Source organism: Nicotiana tabacum, chromosome 6 (assembly GCF_000715075.1).
Source record: "Nicotiana tabacum cultivar K326 chromosome 6, ASM71507v2, whole genome shotgun sequence".
Classification (NCBI taxonomy): domain Eukaryota; kingdom Viridiplantae; phylum Streptophyta; class Magnoliopsida; order Solanales; family Solanaceae; genus Nicotiana; species Nicotiana tabacum.
In genome coordinates, this window is record NC_134085.1 from 91,546,881 (window position 1) to 91,569,114 (window position 22,234).

Here is a 22,234-nt window from a genome sequence, read left to right on the forward strand (position 1 = left end):
GTAGCTCAGACCGGTAATGGAGCAGCCATGTTTGTCGATGCTTTGTGAAGATTGGACAGGTTCACCAAGCTCTTCACTACTACATTTAGCGGTGCTTCTTCTGAGGATCCCCAGGATTATCTAGATAGTTATCATGAGGTTCTCAGGAACATGGGGATAGTTGAGACCGATGGGGTCGATTTTGCTGCTTTCGCTTGTCTGGATCTGCCAAGACTTGGTGGAGAGATTATTGCTTGGCTACACCAGCCGGATCGCCAGCTTTGACTTGGGAGTAGTTTACTCAGCTATTTCTGGAGAAGTTTCTCCCCATCACTCAGAGACAGGCTTATCGGAGGTAGTTTGAGCATCTCCAACAGGGTTCTATGACTGTTACCCAGTATGAGACTAGATTCATCGACTTGGCTCGTCATGCTCTTGTCATACTTCCCACCGAGAGAGAGAGGGTGAGGAGGTTCATTGATGGACTTATTCAGCCGATTCGTCTTCAGATGGCTAGGGAGACAGGGAGTGAGATTACTTTCTAGGAGGCGGCCAATGTGGCCAGGAGAGTGGAGACGGTTCTGTCGCAGAGAGGTGGTCATGGGTCGGACAAGAGGCCTCATCATTCAGGCAGGTTCAGTGATGCCTCATCTGGAGGCAGAGATTCGTATGGTAGAGGCCATCCTCCTAGGCCCTTTCAGTCAGCACTTCAGGTTTCTCACGGTGCTTCAGGTGGTCGTGGTTCTCACATGCAGTATTCTGATCAGCATCCCTACAGTGCACCACCAGCTCCTATCAGTGTACCGCTGCTCCAGAGTTTTTGGGGTAGTCATTCAGGTCGCCAAGTTCGTATCAGTTTCCTCAGCCGCAACACTCAGGTGGATGCTTTGAGTGTGGTGAGTATGGTCATATCCGGAGGGCTTGTCCGAGATTGGTGGGTACTCAGTCACAGCAGCAGGGTTTCCGTGCTATGGTTCAGGCACCAAGTGTTCCACAGCGCGCCCAGTCCGCTAGAGGTAGGGGTAGAGGTGCTAGAGGTGGAGGTAGAGGTGCTAGAGGTAGAGCTCAGACCGCTAAAGGTGGAGGCCAGCCAGTTGCAGGCCATCCCAGAGATGTAGTCTAGGGTGGTGGGGCCCAGCCCCGATGTTATGCTCTTCCAGCCAGGCCTGAGGCTGAGGCTTTTGATGTAGTCATCACAGGTACTGTTTTGGTTTATGGCAGAGATGTTTCCGTTTTATTTGATCCAGGGTCTACATACTCGTATGTGTCATCTTATTTTGCACTGCATCTGGTCATGCCTAGTGATTCCTTGAGTGGCCCCGTATATGTGTCTACACCGGTGGGCGATTCTATTGTGGTAAATCGAGTCCATCGCTCTTGTATAGTTATGACTGGGGGTCTTGAGACCCGCCTAGATTTGTTGTTTTTGGACATGGTTGATTTCGATGTTATATTGGGAATGGACTAGTTATCACCTTACCACGCTATCTTGGACTGTCATGCTAAGACTGTGACCTTAGCCTTACCGGGTTTGCCTCGTTTAGAGTGGAGGGGGACTCCTGGTTATTCTACTCATAGTGTTATCTCTTATATGAAGGCTCGGCGTATGGTCGAGAACGGGTGTCTGGCCTATTTGGCATATGTTCGTGATTCTAGTGTTGAGGTTCCATCTACTGATTCTATGCCCGTTGTTCATGAGTTTCCTGAGGTATTCCCTTCAGACCTGCCGGTTATGCCACCCGACAGGGATATTGACTTCTGCATTGATACTCCGGGCACTCAGCCCATTTCTATCTCGCTGTATCATATGGCCCCGCCTGAGTTGAAAGAGTTGAAGGAGCGGTTGCAAAACTTGCTTGAGAAGGGTTTCATTAGGCCCAATGTTTCGCCTTGGGGTGTGCTGGTGTTGTTTGTTAAGAAGAAGGATGGATCAATGAGAATGTGTATTGATTACCGACAGTTGAACAAGGTTACAATCAAGAATAAGTATCTGTTGCCTAGGATTGATGATTTGTTTGATCAGCTTCAGGGTGCCAAGGTATTTTCGAAGATTGACTTGAGATCTGGCTACCATTAGTTGAGGATTTGGGCATTCGATGTCCCTAAGATAGCTTTTCGCACTCGGTACAGGCATTATGAGTTCTTGGTGATGTTATTTGGGTTGAAAAATGCCCCAGCATATGGATTTGATGAACCGAGTGTTCAGGCCTTACTTGGATTCATTCATGATAGTCTTCATTGATGATATCTTGATATACTCCCGCAGCCGGGAGGAGCACGAGCAGCACCTTAGGGTGGTTCTTCAAACTTTGAGGGATAGTTAGTTGTATGATAATTTTTCGAAGTGTGAGTTCTGGTTGAGTTCAGTTGCATTCCTAAGTCATGTTGTATCAGCGGAGGGTATTTAGGTTGATCTGAAAATGATTGAGGCAGTCAAAACTAGCCTAGACCAGCATCTGCTACAGAGATTCAGAGTTTCTTGGGATTGGCAGGATACGATCGTCGGTTCGTGGAGGGGTTTTCATCTATCGCAGCCCCGATGACCAGGTTGACCTAGAAGGGTGCCCAGTTCAGATGGTCGGACGAGTGTGAGATGAGCTTTCAGACGCTCAAGACAGCTCTAACTACGATATCGGTGTTAGTTTTGCCTATAGGTTCAGGGCCATATACAGTTTATTGTAATGCATCTCATATTAGACTTGGTGTTGTGTTGATGCAGGATGGCAAGGTCATTGCCTATGCTTTGCGGTAGTTGAAGATTCATGAGAAGAACTATCTAGTTCATGATTTGGAGTTGGCAGCCATTGTTCACGCATTGAATATTTGGAGGCATTATCTGTATGGCGTGGCATGTGAGGTGATCACGGATCACAAGAGTCTGCAGTATTTGTTCAAGCAGAAGGAGTTGAATTTGAGGCAGAGAAGGTGGTTGGAGCTATTAAAGGTCTATGATATCACCATCTTATATCATCCGGAAAAGGCCAATGTGGTAGCTGATGCCTTGAGTAGGAAGTCAGCCAGTATGGGCAGTCTTGCTTATATTCCAGTCGGTGAGAGGCCGCTTGCTTTGGATGTTCAGGCTTTGGCCAATCAGTTCGTGAGGTTGGTTGTTTCTGAGCCCAGTCAGGTGTTAGCTTGCATGATCGTTCATTCTTCTTTATTGGAGCGTATCTGTGATCGACAGTATGATGATCCCCATTTGTGTATCCTTACAGACACGGTGCAGCACGGAGGTGCCAAGCAGGTTACCTTAGATAATGATGGAGTTTTGAGATTGCAGGGTCGAGTTTGTGTGCCTAATGTCATGGGCAGCTTTTTAGCCGTGCCCCGTGACCCCTTGGGCGCGCCCCGTGGCATCCTAGCAAGCCTTCCAATGCCTAGCGCCACGGACGGCCCCGTGGTCTTGGCCGCGCCAAGTGACAAGCGCGCATGTGCCTCTGTCACCCTACCGATATCCCTTGCCAGCGCCCAACCGCAGGTAGATGCCAACGTCTTGGCCCTTCCTGATCTGGCCAAGCCATTCGAAGTACAAACAGATGCATCTGACTACGCCCTCGGTGGAGTCCTTCTATAAGAAGGGCATCCTGTAGCGTACGAGAGTCGAAAGCTGAAAGATGATGAGCAGGGCTATACCGCCCATGAGAAAGAATTATTGGTTGTGGTCCACTGCTTGCGCCTCTGGAGGCACTATCTGCTGGGGACGCCGTTCGTGGTCAAGACAGACAACACAGCTGTTAGCCATTTCATGACCCAGCCAAATTTGAATGGTCAACAGGCCAGGTGGTAGGAACTCCTAGATGAATTCCACTTCAACCTGGAGTACCGAAGTGGGAAGACCAATCAGGTTGCTGATGCGCTCAGTCGGAGAGCTGATCTAGCATCGGTGTGCCTACTCACCACCCTAAGGGGGAGCGAAGTAGCCACCTCTATCAAGGACCAGATACAGGATTTACTCATCAAAGATCCTGCTGCACAGTATTTGGTTGATTTGGTAGAACAGGGCAAGACTCGCCAGTTCTACATGGAAGATGGTTTTCTGAAAGTGAAAGGGAACCGACTTTATGTTCCTAATGGAGGAGATCTGTGAAGGACTCTTCTGTCGGAATGTCATGATACTCTGTGGGTCGGCCATCCCGGTGAAGAACGTACCATGGCGTTACTTCGCCATGCATATTATTGGCCTCAAATGGCCGATGACGTTGCTCAGTATGTGAAGACTTGTCTAGTATTCCAGAGGGACAAGTCAGACCACTTAACACAAGCGGGACTCTTGGAACCACTAGCTGTCTCAAAGAGACCTTGGGAAAGTGTTTCCCTGGATTTCATCACCGGATTGCCCAAGGTCGGAGATCTAACAACTATCTTGGTTATGGTAGATCGGTTTTCCAAATATGCTACCTTTATTGCTGCCCCACAATATATATCAGCAGAAGATACAGCTCGACTCTTCTTCTCTCATATCGTCAAATATTGGGGCCTGCCTAAAGACATTGTTAGTGATCGTGACTCACGCTTCACTAGTAACTTTTGGATCCAACTCTTTAAGTGCCTTGGGTCGAAGCTAAGTCACAGCTCAAGTTTTCATCCGCAATCTGATGGCCAGACGAAGCGGTTCAATGGTATGTTGGAGGAATATCTCCGTCATTTTGTAATCGGATCGCAGAAGAATTGGGTGAAGCTTCTGGATGCTGCTCAACTGTGTTTCAATTCACAAAAGAGCTCTAGTACGAACAAAAGCGCTTTTGAAATTGTTACCGGACAGCAACTGCTACTCCCACACACAGTCAATGCACCAAATATATATAAATCTCCTCGAGCTTCTAGCTTCTCTAAAGAGTGGAAGCAAAATTTGGAGATAGTGCGGAGCTATCTTGTCAAGGCTCAAAAGCGGATGAAGAGGCATGCTGATCAGAATCGTCGCTTTGTTGAATACCAAGTAGGAGACAAAGTGATGGTCAAAATTCCAAAGCGTTACTTATTTGCGGGGGTCCATGACCCTCGCCTATTGCAAAAATACATTAGACCCTTGTCCATTGAAAGGCGCATTGGGAAAGTTGCATACCGGGTGGATACCCCAGCTTGGTGGAAAATTCATCCTGTCTTCCATGTCAGCCTCCTGAAACCTTTTCGGGAAGACACGGAGGATCTTTCAAGGAGCCAGCTCACAATACCCAGTATTCGAGGGCCCAATTCAACCGGGAAAAGGCGTGTTGAAGCTATCCTTGATGATAGAGTGATTCACGCCTCAAGGAAAGATCACCAAGAGTTCTTAGTGAAATGGCAGGGCTGTGATGCAGAGGAGAACACTTGGGAGAGGGGAACAAACCTCAAAGCCTACAAGAGCCTAATTGAAGATTATCTTGCAAGTAAGGCACCAAGGACGTGCCAACTCAGGTGGGGGAGAATGTCATGGGCGGCTTTTCAGTCGTGCCCCATGACCCCTTGAGCGAGCCACGGACGGCCCCATGGTCTTGGCCACGCCAAGTGACAAGCGCGCATGTGCCTCTGTCGCCCCATCGATATCCCTTGCCAGTGCCCAACCACTGGCAGATGCCAACAGCGGCGCGCGCGCAGACCCGGATGCCAAAGACTATGCTGCTGACAACGGACCTGTTTCTGCCTTATAACAAACTAAGTCTTTTCATTGTAAATATAGAGTAGTTTTATTCCATGTACTTACATTATGTTTCTCTAGATTAATCAAGTCTAGTCTTGTAGCTTTGGATTATTTTTTTTAAGCATTATTAGGGGGGATCAAGCAATCAAACTTTCTAGCAAGCAAACGATTCTCTGTACTGGTGTCTCTCCCCCTCGACACCGCGCTGCCTTTCTATAATAGCTTTCATTAATGAAATCAAGCTTTCTTTCATTCTCAATTCTCATTCCTGTTCTCTCAACTGCTCTTGGCATTGGTTTTCCCGTACGGCACTGACAATCTAGTCTAGCGTACGGAGGGGACCTTAGTTGGCGGACAACAACTGCACTGATATCAGTTGCTTAGCCTTACGTCGCCCTTCCAAGAAATCTCAGGAAGGCGCCGCGTAACAGGTTAGATGTTTCTAAGCCCAGTCGAGTGTTAGCTTGCACGATCGTTCGTTCTTCTTTATTGGAGCATATCCGTGATCGACAGTATGATGATCCCCATTTGTGTGTCCTTAGAGACACGGTGCAACACGGAGGTGCCAAACAGGTTACCTTAGGTGATGATGGAGTTTTGAGATTGCAGGGTCGAGTTTGTGTGCCTAATGTGGATGGACTCCGAGAGTTGATTTTAGAGGAGGCCCATAGCTCCCGGTACTCTATTCATCCGGGCAACGTGAAGATGTATCAGAATTTGAGGCATCATTATTGGTGGCAGAGAATGAAGAAGGATATTGTTGCATATGTGACTCGGTGTTTGAATTGTCAGCAGGTTAAGTATGAGCATCAAAGGCCTGGTGGTTTGTTCTAGAAGATTGAGATTCCTTAGTGAAAGTGGGAGCGGATCACTATGGACTTCGTTGTTTGACTCCCACGGACTCAGAGGAAGTTCGATGTAGTGTGGGTCATTATTGATAGGCTGACCAAGTCAGTGCATTTCATCCCTGTGGCAGTCTCTTATTCTTCCGAGAGGTTAGTTGAGATCTATATCCAGGAGATTGTTCGTCTTCATGGTGTGTCCGAGTCTATTATTTCGGACCGAGGTACGCAGTTTACCTCACATTTCTAGAGAGCAGTTCAGCGAGAGTTGGGAATACGGGTTGAGTTGTGCACAGAGTTTCATCCTTAGACAGACGGGCAGTCCGAGCGGACTATTTAGATTTTGGAGGATATGCTCCGAGCTTGCTTTATTGACTTTGGAGGCTCGTGGGATCAGTTTTTGCCTTTAGCAGAGTTTTCCTACAACAACAACTACCAGTTGAGTATTCAGATGGCTCCTTATGAGGCTTTATATGGTAGACGGTGTCGGTCTCCGATTGGATGGTTTGAGCCAGGAGAGACTTGGTTGTTGGGTACGGATGTGGTTTAGGATGCCTTGGACAAGGTCAAGATTATTCAGGATAGGCTTCGTACAGCTCAGTCCAGGCTAAAGAGCTATGCCGACCGCAAGGTTCGAGATTTGGCTTTCATGGTTGGTGAGTGGGTATTGCTTCGAGTGTCGCCTATGAAGGGCGTGATGAGATTTGGGAAGAAGGGAAAGCTTAGCCCTAGATTCATTGGCCCGTTTGAGATTCTTGATCGAGTGGGGAAGGTGGCTTATAGACTTGCATTGCTACTGAGTTTATCAGCCGAGCATCCAGTGTTTCATATGTCCATGCTTCGGAAATATCACGGCGATCCATCCCACGTGTTAGATTCAGCACTGTCCATTTGGACAAGGACTAGTCTTTCGAGGAGGAGCCGGTAGCTATTCTAGACCGGTAGGTTCGTTAGTTGAGATCGAAAAGTTTTCCTTTTGTTCGTGTTCAGTAGAGAGTTCAGCCTGTTGAGGCATCGACCTGGGAGTCTGAGTCCGATATGCGGATCCATTATCCCCATCTTTTCCCCGACTCAGGTACTTCCTTCTTATGTCTATTCGAGGACGAACGATTGTTTTAGAGGTAGAGAATGTGATGACCCAAAAGGTCATCACTTGTTTTCAAAATAAATTCTGCGTTTTGAGGCCTTAAAACCTCATTCAGAATCACCTCGATTTGCGTGCGCAGTTAAGGCGCATATCCGGAAAAGCTATTATGTGAAAATCTATGAAAAATGTTAAAATTTTGACTTAAAATGCATTTAAGTTGACTTCGGTCAACATTTTGGGTAAATGGACCCGGACCCGTGATTTGACGGTCTCGGAGGGTCCGTGCAAAAATATGGGACTTGGGCGTATGCCCTGAATCGAATTTCGAGGTCCCGAGTCTGAGAAATGAATTTTTAAAAGAAATTGTTTTCTGAAAAATATAAAGGTTTTTGAAAGTGAAATGCTATGTGATATATGTGGTATCGGTCCCGTATTATGGTTCCGGAGTCTGGTACAGGTTCAATATGATTTATATGTGTTGTCGGTAATGTTTGGTAAGAAACGAGATCCATTTGATGTGATTCGGGCCATAAATGCAAAATTTGATGTTCAAAAAAGTTGTGAGAAATTTCATTGATTTTGAGGTTTAATTCGATGTTCATGATGTTATTTTGCGATTTGATCGTCCGGATTAGTTCATATGGTGTTATTGAGTTAATATGTATGTTTGGTTTGGAGCCCCGAGGGCTCGGGTGAGTTTCGGATGTGTTTCGGAAGGTTTTGAACTCATAAAAAGTTGTAGGTTTTTCAGTTCTGGTGTTCTGGTATTTTCTTCTTCGCGTTCGCGGGAGGACCCTCGCGAACGCGATGAGTTCATGCTGAAGGAAATTTCCTTCTACGAGAACGCAAGACCAAGGTCGCGAACGCGAAGCTTGGGGGGTCTTCCTTTCGCGAACGCGGGCCTGGTATCGCGAACGGGAAGGCTTATGAGCCTGGGTAGGGGGAGGGGTATTATACCTACGCGAACGTGACCACCTGGACGCGAACGCGAAGTCTCGAGGAGTTAGTGCTCCGCGAACGCGAGCCCATTTACACGATTGCGAAGGTCTCTCAGGCCTATCTCATCGCGAACGCGATGAGCCTGTCGCAAACGCATAGACCAAATTCGCCCAATTATTTTTAAGTTCAAAAATAGAATATATTATGGGAATTTCACCATTTTTCATAAACTTCATCTTCTCCATACCTCTTGGACGATTTTTGAAGAGGAACTTCACCATAGCTTCATAGGTATATAATCCTAAGCTCGTTTTCTTTTATTTTTATCAACACCCGCTAGATTTCTAGGCCTAAAAGATGAGATTAAGGGTAGAAAATTAGGAATTTGGGTAGAGTTAGGGCTTTTGGATTATTTGGGAATTTGACCTCGTTTTGGGATCAGATTTCAAAATAAAGTATATATTCGGGCTCGTGGGTGAATGGGTGATCGGGTTTTGGTCCGAACCTCATATTTTGACCAAGCGGGCCCGGGGTCGATTTTTGACTTTTTGGGAAGAATAATTAGAAAGATATAATTAAGTATTGAAATTGGATTGTTTAGCATTTATTGATGTTATTAAGTTGATTATATCTAGATATAATTTATTTGGAGCCAAATTCAAAAGGAAAAGCGGTGTTTGAGGTTTGAGTTGGCCGTGGAAGTTCGAGGTAAGTGTTTAGTCTAACCTTAGCTTGAGGGATTAGGAGTTGTGTCCTATTTGCTACTTGTTTCTTGTTGAGTATGACATATAGGCATGGTGACGAGTATCTATACGTTGGTGTCGAGCATGACCGTGAGTCTTGAATTGCAATTTAATGTGTTCTTAAATAATACTACGGATACTTTAATTGATGATTCTCGTTATTAAGCAAGGATTAAGATTGTTCTCGTGGAAATTACTCATGATTGAGTATTGGTGTTAGCTGAGATGGTTAGATGTTGGAATAAGATTGGTTATAGTTGTTTCTCCCTTGCAGGGACGTATTTATTTTTACGGTCGAATCCCTTGCCGGGATAGTATAGTTCTTTGTTGATCCCTTGTCGGGACTCTTGGTATGATTGTTGTTAAATGTATAGATATGGGTCGGGTTGCACGCATCAACAATGTTATATTGGATCGGGTTTCATGCCGCAACAATGATATAAATGGATCGTGTTGCACGCCGCAACAATGTTATATTGGATCGGGTTGTACGCCGCAACAATGTTATATTGGATCGGGTTGCACGCCACAATAACGATATAAATGGATCGGGTTGCATGCCGCAACAATGTTATATTGGATCGGGTTGCATGCCGCAACAATGATATAAATGGATCGGATTGCACGCCGCAACAATGTTATATTGGATCGGGTTGCACCCCGCAACAGTGTTAAATGATAAGGATCGGGTTGCGCACTGCAATACTATTGTTATTGTTTTGTTGTAGATCTTGAATTTTTCTCTTATATTTCTCTAAATTTTCTGCTGGATTTGATACTTCCCCCGCAGCATGCACCCCCCTCCCATCTTTAATTGTTATTCCTGTTTTATTTTCTGATGTATATTACATAACTGCACAGGTTTATCTGGGGTTTGGTCCTAGCCTCGTCACTACATGGCCGGGGTTAGGCCATGCACTTACCAGCATATGGGGTCAGTTGTGTTGATGCTATACTCTGCACTATGTGCAGATCCTGGAGTAGCTCTTGGACCCTAGCATACGGGTGGCTGCCTTCAGTCCAGCTAGAGATCTCTAGGTAGTCCTGCAGGCGTCTGCAGGTCCGGCGTTCTCTTCTATTTTATTATGTGTTCTGTTTTCACTTGTATTCGAGACAGATTGTATTTCTTTTTCAGACTCTTGTATGTAGTACTCATAGATAGCCCGTGATATTGTGACTCCAGATTCCGGGTAGAGGTGTATATTGGTATTGTATTATTGGCTTTGGTTATTTTTATCTGTTTAAGTCTTACGCTTGTTCTATTTATCTTTAATATTCAATGTTGATTACCTGTTAATCTAAATTGTTAAATAGGACTAAAAGTTGAAAGAGTTAGTGATTCTTTGTTGCGCGGCTTGCTTAGCTTCCACGAGTAGGCGCCATCACGACTCCTGAGGGTGAAAATTCCGGGTCGTGATACCGTGAGTCTTATATTATGAGTGATGTGACTCCGTTTTGTATTGTTCATGCTTAATATGATGATTACTAAGGTTGAACAAGGCTTATAGAAGTATTCTTGGTGATTGAACATTGTAGAGCATTGGCTCAGGTTGAGAATTGAGTTGTGAAGTAATTGTGAAAAAGAGAAGTGGTTTATGATATTGTTCCCTTGCCGGGATGTTATTGCTTTTGATATTATCTCCCTTGTCGGGATGTTATACTCATGATATCGTTTCCCTTGCTGGGATATTATTAATATACTATTGTTCCCTTGCCGGAATTCTATTGTGATTTTATTGATTTCCTTGCCTGCATTGCTTTGTGATTGTTGCTTGGGTAAGGAAGAGTGTAAAAACACGAAGGGTGATGTCGTGCATGATATTTGTGAGTGAGTGTTAATGCATAAAAGGTGATGTCGTACCGATATTGTAAATATAAAAGCACGAAGGGTGATGTCGTGCCATGATCGATAATGTACGAAGGAAAATGTCGTGCCATGATTATGTGAGGTAAAAGCACGAACGGTGATGTCGTGCCAATTATATTATTGATTCTTATGATGGGGACGAGAGTAAAAGCACGAAGGGTGATGTCGTGCACTTATCATTGATTTCCTTATTCTTGCTTATAGTTGATTTTTGGTGTTTTGTATGTTTCTTTACTGAATTTCTGTTTGTACATGATATTTCTCCGAGCATGTTACCCTTTCCCATCTTTAACTGCTAGTTTCTATCATTATTACTTGTTGTATATGATATAACTGCACAGGTTTATTTGGTAGTCTTGTCCTAGCCTCGTCACTACTTCACCGAGGTTAGGCTAGGCACTTACCAGCACATGGGGTCGGTTGTGCTGATACTACACTCCGCCTGTATGAAGTTCTGGTGCTGCAGTTTTTGGACCACAGTGAGGTTGCTGCCTTCAGTCCAGTGGCGGAGACCCGAGGTAGTCCTGCAGGCGTACCTTGGTGTCTCTTACTATCTTTCCATTCTGTTTCTTTTATTTGTTTCAGAGACAACATTGTATTTATCTTTCAGACCACTGTTGTAGTAATCGTAGATAGTCTGTGACATTGTGATACCAAATTCTAGTTAGAGTTGTATGTTGGATTCTGCACTAGTATATAGTTAAACTATTAGTTTTTGTCTTCCCATTTCTGTTTATTATAATTATTTCGATGTTGATCACCTGTTATATTGAACTGTTAAAAGGGTTAAGTAAAAAGGTTAATGAATCTATAATATGCGGCTTGCCTAGCTTTCATGAGTAGGCGCTATCATGACCCCCGAGGATGAAAAATCCGGATCGTGACAAAGAAGTACTGGACTGCCACTTATGATCGTATGAGCATTTTATAAGTTGCACTTTCTCTCTTATTTCTCTGACTTTTTACAGTTGATACTTAATTTTTTATTATTCATTTCATTTGCTATACGTTAGTGCCCTATATGGGATCGTTAATAGATTAGCATTTACAAATTTGTTACAGATTAATTATTATTTTTGTTAGGCCATTTATTTAATTTGTCCTTATCAAAGAAATTTATTTGCAATTAATTATCTTAGCTTATATATAATTGATTGTATGTAAGTTCAAAAAAACTCTTTATATAATATAGTTCAACATCTACCAAAATGGAATACTCCAATATATATATATATATATATATATATATATATATATATATATATATATATAGTTGATTGTATGTAAGTTCAAAAAAACTCTTTATATAATATAGTTCAACATCTACCAAAATGGAATACTCCAATATATATATATATATATATATATATATATATATATATATATATATATATATATATATATATATATATATATATATATATATATATATATATATATATATTAAGATGTATATATAGTATATAAATTGGCTAAGAAACTTAATTATCTTTTTTCTCCTTTTTTTGACTTTTCCCCCTTTATTTCTCCATTTATCTTATTTTTAATATTGTCCAAAAAGTCTTTAAATGCAATTAATTACTTCACTATAATTGTCTTCATTATTAGATATGTTAGTATGTATTTATGTATTCTTTCAAACTTTTCCCCTCCCACATGGACGTTGCTATATCCTTTGTTAGCAGTCATTTATATATTAAAACAATCTACTTTGTTAGCATCAATCTATTCCCTCTTTCTCACGCCTTAATTTTCAGTTATGATTTTTGAACATTTTCTTACAGGTCTCAGATAACATCTCAGGAACGTGACGTTGAAGAAAGTTTATAGTGAAGACAAGCTCCAAGAATATATAGGGTTCAAATGTTTGACGACATTTGGTTGGAGGTGATGTGCATTGAGAGTTTAATTTTACTATAAGCTATTATGTAGTGCTTTGAGAGGTAGGCTTTTGGTAAGATTCAATTCTATGAACGAAAAATAAGTCATCATCTGGGTGACATTACATTGTATATTTTCCTTTTTCTTTTACAATATATCAGTAATCAGTAATTCAGTATCACATGTATTTTGCTTCACCAATTGAACCATTGCGCGTGCTTTTACTATTATTGCCTTATATCTTTCGGAATTAATGTATTTGTTTTCCAGTCGTTTAAGTTATTGCGCTTCGATAAGGCTAGAAACTTAAATAGTATTTTTATTAGTTTGCAATTTATATTCCGTAACTTAAAATTTTGAAAAGAAATTATTAGAAAAAAGAAATGATTTATTGAAAGATGCTTTGAGTAAATAGATAACGTTTGTGAGGAAGATGATGAATCTGTATTAGAATGGTGGAAGAAGGTTTCTGGTGTTTCATGTAATGTTTTACTTTCATTATTTATTTATTTTACATTTTTCTTATCACAGAAATATAGAAACATTTAATAAATTCAACCTTACGCGAAGAAATATTTTTTCTTTTGTATTTCTTTCTTATAAAAAATTATTAATTGGAATTGTAACGTACGTTTCTCATTTATAGTCGGCCTTTTCAGTTACCTATTTGTCTAATCCATTTTACTATTGTTAAAAGTACTAAATGTACTATTGGGTGTTTTATTATCATTTTTTAGTCAGTAAAATTCAATATTCATTTGAATACAATTTAGAATAACAACATACCTACTCGCAATATTTGGATAGGAGTACTTAAGTTATTAAATAATTATGTTAACATTAATTTTAAAACTTTAAGAAAACAATTTTTTTTCCTTTTATTTTTTACCATGACTAAGATATTCTATTTTATATATTTTGGAACCGACTAATCGATGTGAATGAAATGATATATTAATATGAATAAGGAAAAGGGCCATAAAAGCCATAAACATTCCTTTTTCTTAGCTTTCTGACGAGGGCACAAAGTATGATAGAAAAACATATATAATGCAAATTTTTATTTTTCTGTAATACAAATAAACCTGTAACTCTCTTCTTTATGCAAAAATAGTAGTAATTTATTTTTAGTTCTACTAATAGACTCTGAATATTCAGTGTAATGATCAAAATATATATATGCGATGAGTGTAAACCCTCTTTCGAACACAAGAGTTGTAGAGACCAAACTTCATTATAGATTTTTTGTTGTTGTGTAGCCATGACGACTACTTTTTATTTTCATTTCTTTGTTTAAAACAAAAATATATGTGATGTTTCGATTTGACTTTTGGTTGAATATTGAAATATAATTATGCAAAATACCTTTGATTAGTTGCACGCCTGCATGTTTAGATCATCTTTTGGAAAAAAAATTATCTTTGATTTTCAAAAAAATAAATAAATTATTTTTTTAATATTATAAGGTGTTAGAAAAAGATTACATCGTAATTTTGATAAGTTATTTCACAATCGCGCAACATATTCACTAGTGCTTATTAATAAATGATAGCCAAACAATAACGAGAGTCTGAATTATTGTCGAGTATAGAGTCAACACTGTGGCATTAATTAGTAAAATGTAAATGCTGGACAAGAGATCTGAATATAGACAAAGTTAAAAGACTCTTATCGTCAATCATCATATCCTTATGTAGAGACAGTGACTCCGCGAATTAAGCGTGACCAAAGCTCTCCTTCACTGAGGATCCTTTGGATTTCATTTTGGTTATTTCCATATAATAACGTAACTCAATAAGAAACTCAATGCTATCCCGCCTCAAAAAGGCAATACTGGATCACCAAGGGTTTTGGTGGATGAATAATCAGAGGTATTGGATCAAGTCCTGAGAGTTGGAGAACTTCTTAATAGGGAGTTATTTACCCTCTATAGTAAATCTACTCGGCGCGAATCAATGTTAGTTAATTGAGTCAGTATACTTCAAATATCAGATGGTTAAAAGAAAAAGACACCACTTTCATTTCGTTTTAATTTGCACACTGCGAATTAAACCAACTTAGGGATCGTTTGGTTGGAATAGGGCTTATGCCCGTATAAGTTATGCCGGTATAAGTTATGCTGGGATTAATTATGTCGCGATTGTTGTTTATTCAATGTTTGGTATGTTGTATTAAAAATGACAATTGTATAATTTCTAAGAAGAAGGTATAAGTTATACCGGTGCTAATTACCCCACCCTATATAGATAACTTATACCTGATTTGCTAACCAAACAAAGTATTAAGGTGGTATTAAATTTTTATACCACCCTTATACCTTCTTATACCTCGTACCAAATGACCCCTTAAAGAATTGAGCGCCGATATTTGCATGCCTTGCTTTGTCAAGGATATAAATTTCCCAATTCATCTCTACTGCCTCTAATATATGACTCTATCCCCTACTACATTTAAGTGTAAAGTTCAAATCTTACCAAATTAAAAAAAGGAAAAAGAAAAAGAAGGAAAGCAAATAAGTAGCATTTTTGCAATTGGCATATGGATGTCTCAAGTAATGGCCAATAACAAGGGGGAAACAGAAATTTACATCATGTAAAGTGGATGGTCGAATCCTAAAAGATATTATTGACCTAAAAGAATAACCAAATAGAAAGAAAGAGAGAGTAAACTTGAAAAGAATAAAATCAAGAAAGCAACAAATTGTCACTTCAAGAATAAGAGAAAAGGAATAGAAAAGGGAGAGACAAAGCCAAAGTCCAAAAGTGTTGAAATAATATAATTGTCGTTTTGCAACCAAACAAAGAGTAAAGGCCCCCAATAAGTCATCTCAAACTCCTCGTAAGCTCCCACCACCAACCCTTTTACATATCTAATCCCAACTGACATAGTATATAAAAAGAAAATTTGTGCGTGTGTTGTTACCACGTTGAGATGGCTTATGGGGTAAATGTTTTCTTTAGAATGTGGCCCAGCCCACCACATTAAAGGCCCACATTTGATATCAAATCTAAGTCGCAGTACCATATTGAGTTGATCTTTTAGCATTGCCTTTCTAATGAAGTGTTATGTCAAGTACTGTAGCTTGATTTCTTGTGCATCACTGTTTTGCTACTTTTTCTCTTTTCTTCACATCATATTCATTGAACTTAGTTAAAGTAAGTTGTATACGTTCTCACTGTCAGTTTTGGTATTTAATGACTGAATATTAGAACCAAATCAAAAAATTAGCCTATGAAGTAGGAGGATCCACTTATAGTTTCCCTTATCTGTATTCGCAACAGTCGCTCGGATTTGACGACCAATGTTGGTCATGTTTGGCACCATTTCTTGAATCCAAAAAATCGCTCGTGACACCTAGTTGAATTCTAGAACCTTCAGTTGAGTAAAAAGATAGAAATGAGAAGGAGAAGAGGAAGATGAACTTCTGCAGAGAATCAACTCATGTTTACATTCATTGAAAGATGAATTGTGTATGTTAAATGTGTACAATATCAGATGTATATATATACACGAGTATCTACATCACACTAGCCTCCACTGTCTCCTTTATTAACTAAGCTGGTGACGGTAGTCACCTACTAACAAACTTACCTAACTAACTGATTTTAACTACCTAAGCTATTAACAGTCCACAACAGTGTCCTCTACTCTATACTTCAACATCCTCCCTCAAGCTGATGGTTGAAATACATCCTTCAACCCCATCTTGGATAATAGATAGTCATGTTGTGGCTTTCCCAGGCTTTTAGAGAGAAGGTCAGCCTGCTGCTCTTTTGTAAAGATGTGTTGTGTCTTCACTGCTCCTTGAACAATTTTTTTCCTAACAAAATGACAATCTATATCAATATGTTTGGTGCGTTCATGAAAGATGGGATTGGCTGCAATCTGAATAGCAGCTTTACTGTCACAATGTAGATCAATGGGCAGTTGAATTTCGACTCCTAGCTCCTTGTATAGGCCTGCCAGCTAGGTTAATTCAGCCACTGCTGAAGCCATGCTTCTGAACTTTGCTTATGCAGAGCTTCTTGCTACAGTGTCCTGCTTCTTTGACTTCCACGAGACTAAGGCACTTCCAAACTTTACTAAGTAACCTGTAACAGATTTCCCCCACTGCAAGCAGCCTTCCCAATCTGAGTCACAAAAGGCTTCAAGTTTCCCAGATCCTTCAGCGGGCTTTAGCAAGCCCATACCAGATGCATTTTTATGTACCTTAACACTCTTAGTGCAGCTTCCAAATGAAATTGCTTGGGTTTATGCATAAACTGAGTAAGTACTTGAACAACAAAAGCAATGTCCACCCTTGTCATAGTTAGATATAGAAGTCTTCCTATTCAGCTTTGATATTGGCTAGCATCAGTCAGCAGGTTATCATTTTCTACATCTGTGTGCTGAGTTTCTGTTATGGATTGATTGTTGATGAAGGCATCATAATCAGCAGATGTAAGTTTCTGATTAGGCTCCAATGGAGAACCAGCAGGTTTAGCTCCTCCTAGCCCCATCTCAGTAATCAATTCCAAAGCATACTTCATTTGATTCATGACAATTCCCTCCTTTGATCTAGCAAACTCAATGCCCCAGAAGAATTTGAGCTCACCAAGGTCCTTCATCTTGACTTTGAGTTGCAGATCACTTCTTGTTTGCAAGATCAATTGAGAACAGTTGCCTAAAACCAATAGATCATCTATATACACTAACACAAGAACCATCTTAGTCTGCACCTTCTTAGAGAAGAGAGTAGTCAAAATGACTCTAGGTGAACCCAAACTGTAGTAAAGCATCAGTCAGCTTCTTATTCCACTGCCTCGGTGCCTGTTTGAGGCCATACAAAGATTTGTGGAGTCCGCCGACTTTACCAGACCCTCCCTGACTAGAGAACCCCTGTGGAATTTCCATTTATACTTGAAAATGTTGGTTTATGTTTAGTTAACAATGGCATGCTGAAAATGTTGGTTTATGTTTAGTCAACAATGGCATGCCAATTGGAAGAGTTGGTGGAAAGAGTTGGTGTGGATGCTAGGAGGAAGCTTCCTCCTTTGATGTCACCCATGACATCAAGAGGAGGTAGTTTGATGTCAGCAATGACATCAAGAGGAGGTCTTTACCTCTATAAATAGATGCACTCCTTCACTTGTAGAAATTATCCCAAAATAATACAATACATTGTAGTGAGTAGAGAGTTAAGAGAGAAATTCTCTTAAGTGTAATTGGGAAATCTCCCCTTCCTTTGTTAATATTAAAAGGGCAATTGTTCTCTCATGGACGTAGAATTATTTTGATCCGAACCACGTTAAATCTTGTGTTCTTTCTTTTACGTTTCCGCTAACAATTGGTATCAGAGCGACAGGATTCTTTAACGATCCAAGGAGAAAGAACAAGCAAATATGAGTTCCAAGAAGTTTGAAATTGATAGATTCAGTGGACGCAACAACTTCAATATCTGGAAGATCCAGATGATGGCGTTACTGCGGAGGGAAGGTTCAATCCATGCTATTGACGGAAAGTATCCTACGGATATATCAGCTCCCGACAAGGAGAAGATTGAAGGGGATGCATTGAGTGCAATCCAACTATCCCTTGCACCTAACGTGCTTTGTGAAGTGATTACGGGTACCGAAGAGACGGCCAAACAGTTGTGGGAAAAGCTAGAAGGGCTATACCAAGACCGATCAGTGACAACAAGAATGTTGTTACAACGGCATCTTCACACATTTAAGATGGGGTCAGGTACTTCGTTACAAGATCATTTAGATGCGTTTAATAAACTTGTCATGGACTTACAGATTGCAGGAATTAAAAGGGAGGAGGAGACGCTTGCATGTGCTTTACTATTTTCATTGACTTCAGGATATCGTGATATTGAGAATTCAATGATGTATAGAAAGGAGCCTATCAAGCTTGAGCAAGTGCGGCAGGCACTTAACTCTAGTGATGTGCGGAGGCACATTGAAGGAGATAGAGATGACCAGGCAAGTGGCCTCTTTGTTAGAGGCCGGACTAGCCAACAGGGAAAGACCAAATCAAAGCACAGATCAAAGTCTCGTGTGAACAAGAAGAATACAGAGTGTTGGGGTTGTGGCAAGAAGGGGCACTTTGAACGAGATTGCCCAATGTCAAAGTCCAAGGAAAAGGCGAGTGCATCTACAGTTGAACAGGTACATAATTTTGATAATGATTATGTACTAACAACATCGTGTAATAATAATAGTAGTTATGAAAACAAATGGGTGTTAGACTCTGCTTGTACTCTGCATATGACGTTCCGAAAAGACTGGTTTAGCAGCTATGAGAAAAGTGGAGGAACCGTAGTAATGGGCAATAATGCAACTTGTGCAATAGTTGGCATTGGCTCAGTTCGGGTTCGCTGCCACGATGGAGTCGTGAGGACTATTACACAAGTCCGTCATGTTCCTGATCTGAAGAAGAATTTGATCTCCCTGAGTACTCTGGATGAACAAGGCTACAGGTACATGAGCGAAACAGGAACTATAAAGGTGACTAAAGGTTCTTTAGTCATGCTGAAAGGCAAGTTGGAGAACGGCCTTTACACATTGGCCGGAAGCACCATTGTTGGCTCTGCAAATGCATCTACAGTGCAGTTATCTAATGATGACAAGGCAAGACTATGGCACATGAGACTGGGTCATATGAGCACACGTGGACTGGAGATGTTGAGCAATCGTAACCTTTTGGAAGGTGAGAAGATCAACACACTTGACTTCTGTGAGCACTGCGTTCTAGGGAAGCAAAAGAAGGTCAGCTTTAGCACTGGCAAACACAAGACAAGAGGTGTGCTAGACTATATCCATTCAGATTTATGGGGTCCCTCTAAACTTCCATCGAAGGGCAAAAAGAGGTATCTTCTCACTTTTATTGATGATTTCTCACGAAAGGTTTGGGTGCATTTTTTGAAGGCAAAAAGTGATGCTTTTGAAGCATTTAAAGAGTGGAAGATTTTGGTTGAAAATCAAATGGAGCGGAAAATCAAGTATCTTCGCACAGACAATGGCTTGGAGTTTTGCAATGAAGAGTTTAATGAATTCTGCAAGGTTCATGGGATCTCAAGACATAGGACTGTCAGGCATACCCCACAGCAGAATGGAGTTGCCGAGAGAATGAACAGAACTCTTCTTGAAAAGGCTCGTTGTATGCTCTTACAAGCCAAAATGTCCAAAGTATTTTGGGCTGAAGCAGTTCACACTGCTGCTCATATTGTCAATCGATCTCCAGCATCGGCAATTGATTTTAAGACTCCGAATGAGGTATGGTCAGGTGAACCCTCTAACTATTCATACTTACGAGTATTTGGGTGTCCAGCTTATTATCACGTTAATGAAGGAAAGCTTGAACCAAGGGCTAAGAAGGCCATATTCGTAGGGTATGTGGATGGAGTAAAAGGGTACAAACTTTGGTGTTTGTCTTTACTCAAATTTATAGTTAGTAGAGATGTCACCTTCGATGAATCCTCTATACTTGATCCCCGTAAAGTTTCCGTGGAGTTTTCAGGAAACAAGAACAACGAGCAGGTGGAGCTTTCGGTGGAGCTTGCCAAGGAAAAGGATCAAGAGACTTAGGTTAAAGATGAGTCAGAAGATGTAGGTGTTGAAGAACTTGCTGTCAATGAACCATACACAATTGCGAAGGGGAGGGAGAAGAGGCAGACACGAGAACCGGAACGCCTTATAAATCAAGCAAACTTGATTGCATATGCGTTCGTAGCTGCACAAGAAGAGATTAAAGATTTGGAGCCCTCCTCGTATATTGAAGCAACTTCTTGCAAGGATGCCGCACAATGGCGGTTAGCCATGACTGAAGAGATGGAGTCTCTTCACAAGAATCAGACATGGGTCTTAGTGAAAAGACAAAAGGGGAAGAGGACAGTTGGATGCAAGTGGATCTACCGAAAGAAAGAGGGAATTCCTGAAGTGGAAGATGCTAGGTTCAAGGCGAGATTGGTTGCAAAAGGTTTCAGCCAAAAGGAGGGAATTGACTACAATGAGATTTTCTCTCCGGTCGTGAAACATAGCTCAATTCGCGTGCTACTAGCATTGGTTGCACAATTTGACTTGGAGCTTCAACAGCTTGATGTCAAAACTGCTTTCTTACACGGTGATCTAGAAGAGACAATCTATACGGATCAACCTGAAGGTTTCCTAGCTGAGGGAAAAGAAGATCATGTATGCCAACTAAAGAAGTCTTTGTATGGTTTGAAGCAATCCCCTAGACAGTGGTACAAGAGGTTTGATGCATTCATGACTACACATGAATTCTCAAGGAGTGCATTTGATAGTTGTGTGTATCACAAGAAGATGTCTGGTAACTCAATGATTTATTTACTGTTGTATGTTGATGATATGCTTATTGCTGCTAACAACATTACAGAGATAAATGCTTTGAAGAAACTATTGAGTAAGGAATTTGACATGAAGGATTTAGGAGCTGCAAAGAAAATCCTTGGTATGGAGATTTCAAGAGAAGACGATGTTGTACATCTTTCTCAGAAGAGGTATATTGAAAGGGTTCTCGAGAGATTCAATATGCAAACGTGCAAGCCTGTAAGTACACCATTAGCTCCTCATTTTAAACTTTCAGAGTCACAAATGCCTCAGTCTGAGGATGAGGTGGAGCATATGTCAAAGATTCCTTATGCCAGTGCAGTTGGTAGTATTATGTATGCTATGGTATGCACACGTCCAGATATTGCTCAATCTGTAAGTGTGGTAAGTAGATACATGTCCAACCCAGGAAAGAGGCATTGGGAAGCTGTCAAGTGGATATTGAGATATCTCAAAGGAGCTTCTGGTGTTGGTCTTACCTTTCGAAAAAGTGATACAGGTATTTCAATTCTCGGTTATGTGGATTCTGACTATGCAGGAGATCTTTACAGAAGAAGGTCCACAACTGGATACATCTTTACCCTAGTTGGCAGTGCCGTCAGTTGGAAGTCGACTTTGCAGTCGATTGTCGCTTTGTCTACGACAGAAGCAGAATACATGGCAGCAGCGGAGGCGGTAAAGGAAGCTATCTGGTTGAAAAGTTTAGTAGCGGAATTGAGTTTGGTTCAGCTGGAATCAACTCTTAGATGTGATAGTCAGAGTGCTATTCATCTAATGAAAAATCAGAGATTTCATGAGCGCACTAAACACATTGATGTCAGATTTCATTTTATTCGAGATGTTATTGATGAGGGAACTATCAAGGTCGTGAAGGTTATCACAGACGATAATGCTGCAGACATGTTGACCAAGATAGTCCCGCTCGCTAAGTTTGCACACTGCAAGG